The following is a 6,037-nucleotide window of genomic DNA, read 5'->3' as shown; positions in this document are numbered from 1 at the left end:
CCTCTGCCGCCGCCTCGCCCTTCTGTGGTGGTGGATCATCTCAAGTCTCAACTAACAGTTGGGTTTTGGGTTTGGGTGAGGGGGGCGCGGGCGTGGTGTTTCGAGCCTTAAAGGATCAGTAGTCAGCAGGAAAACAGAGCTGGAAGAACCCAAGAAGCACAGGGACGCGCGTAGACGAAAGCAGAGTAGAGAGAGAGAGAGTCGTGGACGGCGTAGCACGTGAAAAGCAGAGTAAGAAGAGTCGTGGGCCGTGACCCCGTAGGTTCGTGTCGACTCGCGTCTTCTTAAACATGGCGTGGTGGGTGGCGGAACCAAAAACCACGTGGCGTGCGGGATAAGGTAAGGGAATGCAATGCAATAGGCCAACAGCCAACACGACGGAAGGCTGCGCCGCTGATGCTGACCGAACGGACCTGCTTGAGATGCAATGCGGCAGCGCAGCGGCCGGGTGGTGGTGGCAGTGGCATCGATCGACCCAACCTGGAGCGTGGCGCGGTTGGTGGCGGCGGCAGCCTGCTTTCTTTGGTGCCGCTTGCGGGTCTTGGGAGGAATAGTATCCCAGGCGCAGGCAAGCCAAGGTTTCTTTGCGCGTTTTAGGAGAGGTTGCAGCTCAGGCCTGGTCTAGTTCTAAAAAATAATTTTATCCCATCAAATATTTAGACACGTACATAGAATATTAAATATAGACTAAAAATAACTAATTACACAGTTTACGACTAATTTACGAGACGAATCTTTTAAGCGTAATTAACCTATGATTTGACAATGTGGTGCTACAGTAACACATGTGTTAATGACTGGGTTAATTAGGCTTAATAAATTCATCCCACGGATTACTGACGAATTCTGTAATTTAGTTTTTTTATTAGTATCCGAATACCCTATACGATACCCCATGTGATATTCGATGTAACACCCTATAACTTTATACCCTGGATTTAAATAATGTCAAATTGGTATAGGGAAGTGTGGTGGTATACGACTGGTATCTAGCTGTACACATGTGTTTTCTTCGTGGTGACCGCAGGCTGCAGTGGGATCATGACATGAGTGCTCTGGATTACGCGGCCTACATGGCTACATGTGATTATCCGATCCTTCCGTTGGGAGAGGGATGTGAATACGTGAAATCCAGCAACCGAGCGAACAGAATCACCATCCGTCCATCCATGATTAGTTTTTTTTTAAAGCTGATTAGTTTTAGTTACCCCTGCAGGCTCCAGCAGCCCAGCGCTCCTAACCTTTTTTCCCTGTTCGGATGGGCAAGTTCCCCTGCTTCTTTTTGCCAAGGGTGGCAAGAGTCCCTCTACATTCCTCGTGGTCTTTTTTTTTAAAACAATATGGCAGACTTTATTAGTTCAGGATTGTTACATTGATAAAGAGATCTAGTCCTCGTGGTCTTTCTTTGATGTATCTATGGAAAAAGAACACAAGTTCGTCTTTTCTATGAAAATTCTTTCCTTTTGATTTCTACATAGACTACTAAAATTTCCTGATATTTGAGTAGTATTTATTTTGCCAACAATTTTTTTTGAGGCGCTATCAGCATTTACAAGCGAAATTTGTACATGTGGGCCTGACGAGTATTAGGCCTATCTACCGCCTACTAGGGACTTTCGTTCTGTTTTTACTGCGGCTGCACAGCATAAGCTTACGAATAGTACCATGCCCTCAGCGTTCACAAAACAATGTAATTGTAGAATTTGTGTTGATCAAACTAGCTTAAGTTTAATTATTTATAGTAAATAATATTAGTATTTAAGTCTTTAAATAAATATATTATAAAAATATATTCTATAACTAATCTAATAATACTTATTTTGTATCATGAATGTTAATATTTTTTATATAATTTTTTTTTGTCAAAGTTCAAATTGTTTGATTCCTCGAAAACTAAGAATTGCATTATTTTGTGGACGGAAGAGACTAGAAAATAGTTTTGGAGTTGCATACACCTGGTAGCGCTGTAGGAAGAAATTGAAGTGAGCACAACCTTTAGCTATTAGAGTGAACAGTGTATCTGAAATTCGATTATATTGTATCATTGACTAAAATACTGGATGGATACATGTGACCAGTATGCTATGAACTGCTTCGCATCCGGATAGTATGGGCAGCGTCACTTGGAACAGCGGCTTGTCGGACTTGTCAATAACAATTAACAACCAACAAGGAGGAATATCTATCTCCTCCTATCCCCTGCTTTCCAAATTCGACCCAGGAGTGTGTGCCTTCTGGATGGAGACAAGAAAACGTCACTACACCACGACCTTTAAACAGCGACTGATTTGGAGTTGCTGAAAGAGGTGTACAGTGATAGACAGTCAGTTGCTAAAGGTTATAGCGACGGACCCCTATAATTGCTAATGAAGCCATTGTTATATGTAAACAGCGACGGACATCATCTTTAGCAACGGACAGTTTAACTGTCCAACTTTTAGCAACCGACTACATATTAGAGCTTTTAGCGACCAACAGTCCAATCCTATAATAATTTTTAGCGACTTAAGAGTTCGACGTGCTCAATTATAAACAGATATAAAAATTAAAAGCTGGTCTGAAAACATTAGCCATACATTAATTCACGTACACAAAAGTGATGACATTCAAAAGTGATCACATTATCCATACATTGATTCATGTATCGAACAAGTACATTATACATGTAATGTCACTTAACATCAAACTAGTCCTTGTTTGAAGTATCTGATGATCAAAAGCAAGGCTAATCCTACTTGATGATCAAAAGTTTAGCATAGCACATGTCCATGAAAACCAACAAACATTGGGCAAAAGCTCAAAATCCACAAGCCATACAACCATTAGGTCATGACCAATGAATCGGTTGGTTGCACGTCCATTAGTACTATGATCGGCTTGCAAGCTGGTAGCAGCATCCACAAGTTCCTGAAAAAAATGAAAGAATGAGTAGTCTGATGAAGTACAAGTTCCAATGTACAACTTATAAGGGAGTGAGAAGAACAGTTTCACGAATATAAATCACATTCAATTTGCCTCCAAAAATAAAACGTCCAGTGCTTACCCCTTAGCTGTTTGTGTTTTATTTTCACCATTCAAGACTTCACTACTTGAATTTATTGTTTCTCAGAATTTTCAGTGTTTTGATGACAGGCTCAGAGCAGACAACAAAGATAATGATTCAACAAGACAAGCTGATAAGCTATCTCTGTTCAATCCACACATCTAGTGCTTGTAAATTCAACTTGTAGATCAATAAATTTAATTTGAACAGCAATGGATCGAGGAAGGGAGTAGCACTTGCCTGGCGTTGGCCGACTTGAATCACCACTGCCAGCCTTTTGACAGTGCCACCATCCTTGTTAGAATAGAACTAGAATTTAATCCTACTGACAAAAAGAAAAAAAACAAGGATTATAACTGAAAGATCCATTTATAAAAATCGATATCTGATCACATCGTGAACCACGAAGGAACCAAGTTTACTTATCCTACAGTCAAGAGTAACATTTGTTTGACTCACTTTCCCAAACAATAGGACAAAATGTTCAAAAACAATTGATTCATTCATCTTCACTATGAGTGGAATGGCATCGACAGAACCGGTTGTAACTGCTAGTCCAGCACTTATTTTAAGGTAGGCATGAAGATGGTCTGGCAAGAATGAGAATTGTTTCAATGAGCCCAAGACATTGTAATGCTATCTGATTCTCGGCTGCATGGAGTAATTGTTTCAGCTAAATAAACATTCGTAAATCTGCAGCTAAATAAACATTCAGATGCATATCTTAATTGTGTTCCAGCTAGGAAAATACACAAAGTCATTTGTGGTGTTGTCCTGTACGTACAAATAGAATATATCTAGATCAAATCACTTCTTGTCCACTGATAACAACAAAAATAATCAATTTCCAGTAGTCAATGCAAGTGGATGTTTCTATTGTGAAGTTATCTAAAATCAGAGCTAGCATTCTCGGCAGAGTGAATTATCTAAACCAATGTCTCTTGCTGTCACAGCCTAGTCAGAGGAGAGTGCAGGAGATTGTCTTACCGGTTGTGATCTGCCCAATACTAAATCCTTCATGGCTCGCCACCAGCCACGCACAGCTTCGTCGCCTTCACCCCAACTTCATCTGCTGCTTCATGGAGGATATAGATCTCGGAGAGGGAGACAATGAGGGAAATGGACAAAGGAGAGAAGGAGATGATAGAGTGAGAAAGGTGCTCACAACGACCTGAAGTTGGGTGCGGCGGGGATCTTCCACTCTCGAATATATATAGTGCACTTTGAGAAGTGAGCTTATTCTAATAAAGTCAAAAATATATAATGCAATAGCGTCTAAGCCACATATTACTTTTTTGGCTTGCTTTCTATTTTATAGGTAAACTGATATTCGCTTCCATTTCTGTGAATGATTCCAGGAGATCAAGTATCAACAATCAATAGCCTCAATGGTTCATGTTTACCTATAATATCTCTATCCTGCTTGTGTAGTAGTGTTTTGCAAGGTGAAGCTTCACCAAATAGTTCTTGTTTACTTTGTTTTTTTTGTAAATGGTACTTATGCTTGTTGGCATCAGCAAACTCTCAATTCTATGAACCAACATAAATAACGGAAAGGCAAACTCTGAATGGAGCAACAGAAAGTGTAACAGAGCAAGTGTTTTATATGCATTCAGTCTTAACTTGCATGGGCTAACTGAATAATACGCATTCAGTTTTAATTTGCATGGGCTAACTGAATAATGCACAGTAAGCAAGAAGTAAATATGCCAAAATAGCTTAAAATATGTAGCAATGTTGCAAATATCACATATGAGCAATTAACTGTGATTTTCGTATGGCCTGGCAAATACTATTCATTGTCTAAAAAAATTTGTAGCGAGTACTGACTGCAAAGATAAAACAAGTAAGCCGCCATTGAAGTCTAGAAGATCCAATTGAATTCATAAAATTATACAATTAAGCTTGGAACAGAGGCCTTCACGGATGTATCATGAATGGAGAATTTAATAAAAGTTGAAAAATAAGGACTGGCACAAATTAATTACACACATAATATGGCTCTTACCTTTCCGTAATGTAGATCAGTGATGTGCTGCTAAAGTGGTGAGGAAATCAGGGTGATGAGGATAGAGCAACGTTGTTCAGCATGAACTGATTGGCCACCGATGCAGCATGTGAACTCATTGCCACTTGCAGATCAGAGGAGGTGTGGGAGGTCGCTACCTCTTTGGATCCAGGCCGCCCCCACCAGATTAGATCAGGGCATCGAGGTGCCGGGTCGCCTGGCCACCGAATCGAAGGCACGGAGGGCTCCCGGTCTCGAGGCCTGGAACTCTCCTCGATGCCGGCTGTGGGCGTGGGGCAGCGGGGACCGCGCGCGTGTGGCAGTGGGGCTGCCGGTGGCCACAGTGGGGACGGTGGGCGTCGAGCGCGGTGGGGACGGCGAGTGGGCGGCGACCATAGTGGGGACGGCAGGCGAGAGGGCGGCGGCCGCTGTGGGCTAGCGCGCCGCAGCAGCAGCGGAGGTGCGTGATGCAGCGGGGCCGAAGGAGCGAGCACGCAGCGGCGGCGGGACGAGTGAGCGCATCGTGCGCTGTGGCCCCGGGTGAGGGAGAGAAGAGTGGGTTGCGGCAGCGCGTGAGATGCAAACTTTGGCCCTGCGTACTATTACAGCGAACTGGCATTGTTTTTTTCCCACAGCAGATCAGCCTATCTAAATCATGGCTTTTAAGCAAAACGAACAGGACCTCTGTGGTGTGTTTATTTGCCTAATGGGGTTGGCCAGGTCTAGCGCGTGCAGGCAGCCTTGTTTGTTGGTCTGGAGGCGTTTTGGATCCAGCCTGGGAGCCAGGCTCCGGGGGAACACTCCTCCCCTTTGTTTCTCGTGGGCGCGACTCATTTTGGCCTCTTGCAGGCTCCTTTTGGCCGATGGCGAGCTACGCTCCCGTCTCACGCGTGACGCGGAAATTTTTCCCTCCACCCTGCCGCTAGGGTTCACCTCCCTTATAATCATGGGCACCACTCACTCTTCGTCTTCCTCCTCTCTGCTCC

General features: G+C 43.2%; 1 long non-coding RNA gene across 2 annotated transcripts; it reads right to left on the bottom strand.

Annotated features, from left to right (window-relative positions):
* Positions 1–2,613: 2,613 nt before the first annotated feature.
* LOC136452241 (uncharacterized) lies at positions 2,614–5,669 on the bottom strand. Of its 2 annotated transcripts, none has more exons than XR_010758787.1 (3): positions 4,031–5,669; positions 3,284–3,368; positions 2,614–2,907 (listed from the first exon to the last, which is right to left on the bottom strand). It is a non-coding gene; the product is annotated as an uncharacterized lncRNA (long non-coding RNA). The 2 variants fall into 2 exon arrangements; XR_010758786.1 differs by having other exon boundaries at positions 3,284–3,365.
* Between the last annotated feature and the right edge of the window lie 368 nt (positions 5,670–6,037).

Source organism: Miscanthus floridulus, chromosome 5 (genome assembly GCF_019320115.1).
Source record: "Miscanthus floridulus cultivar M001 chromosome 5, ASM1932011v1, whole genome shotgun sequence".
NCBI classification, from domain to species: domain Eukaryota; kingdom Viridiplantae; phylum Streptophyta; class Magnoliopsida; order Poales; family Poaceae; genus Miscanthus; species Miscanthus floridulus.
Note: the sequence above shows the minus strand (reverse complement) of the source record. Positions and strands in the feature narration are given on the sequence as shown.